The sequence below is a fragment of the Cibotium barometz genome, chromosome 23 (assembly GCF_041138505.1).
Source record: "Cibotium barometz isolate CiBa-2024 chromosome 23, ASM4113850v1, whole genome shotgun sequence".
Taxonomy (NCBI): Eukaryota; Viridiplantae; Streptophyta; class Polypodiopsida; order Cyatheales; family Cibotiaceae; genus Cibotium; species Cibotium barometz.
The window spans coordinates 27,835,383-27,836,273 of record NC_141068.1 but is presented as its reverse complement, the minus strand read 5'-3'; the positions used below and the strand labels follow the sequence as shown (position 1 = coordinate 27,836,273).

At 56.0% G+C, this 891-nt stretch overlaps 1 non-coding gene across 1 annotated transcript; it reads left to right on the top strand.

The window, feature by feature from the left end:
• The first annotated feature begins 549 nt into the window (after positions 1–549).
• Positions 550–622, top strand: TRNAE-UUC (transfer RNA glutamic acid (anticodon UUC)). The gene has a single exon. It is a non-coding gene; the product is annotated as a tRNA-Glu (tRNA).
• Positions 623–891: the final 269 nt, after the last annotated feature.

Sequence of the window (891 nt, the reverse complement as noted above, 5' to 3'; positions counted from 1 at the left end):
AAAAAATAAAATAAAAAAATAACGGGCCGAGCCGGCGGCCCTCGCCGCTTCGGGCGTGGCCGCCCACTCGTGGGGAGTGTCCTTAGGGCCGAGTCTGGCCGCCGCTGCCGCCACTGTGGTGGCTGGCCGCCCGCTTCATTTTTAATTAAAAAATGAACAATTAAAATATATGGTTTTATATATATATATATATATATATATATATATATATATATACACACACACATATATATAACGGGCCAGGCCAACCCTTGCTGCTTCGGGCGTGGCAGCCCGCCGCCCGCCTGTGGGGAGTGTCCAAAATGTCGCCCAGTCTGGCCGCCGCCTGCTGGCCGCCCACCCCGCTGGCATGGCCGCCCCACTGGGCTGGCCATGCCAGCGGTTGGCCGCCTAAGGCTGGGCTGGCCGAGCCTCAGCAGGGCGTTCAACTCCGCCCGCCCGTCCACCCGCCCAGCAACACCAGTGCATTTCTGCAGCAGCCGGCGTTGTTTGCTTTAGCTCTTCCCAGGCTTTCGCCGCAGCCAGTATTCACAAACGTCATTTTCGGTAGCTGGCCTAGCTCAGTTGGTAGAGCGGAAGGCTTTCAACCTTGTGGTCATGGGTACGAGCCCCATGGCCGGCGCCTCTTGTACATGATTCATCTCTAAACGTAAACAGCATGCGTTTCAGAAGGCACGCGGTTTAGCTCCTCAAGTGTAGCAAAAATCAACGCTTGGGCTGGCCTGGCTGGCCGGGTAAGGCCTTGCCGCCTTGATCCAGCAAATCGCCCCCCTCACAGGTCGCACATAATGGCTTTTGCCTGGGTGTTTTCGCTTAACACACAGCAGGCTTCACAGGTCGCACATAATGGCTTTCGCCTGGGTCAGTGTGTTTATGCCTCACACACAGCAG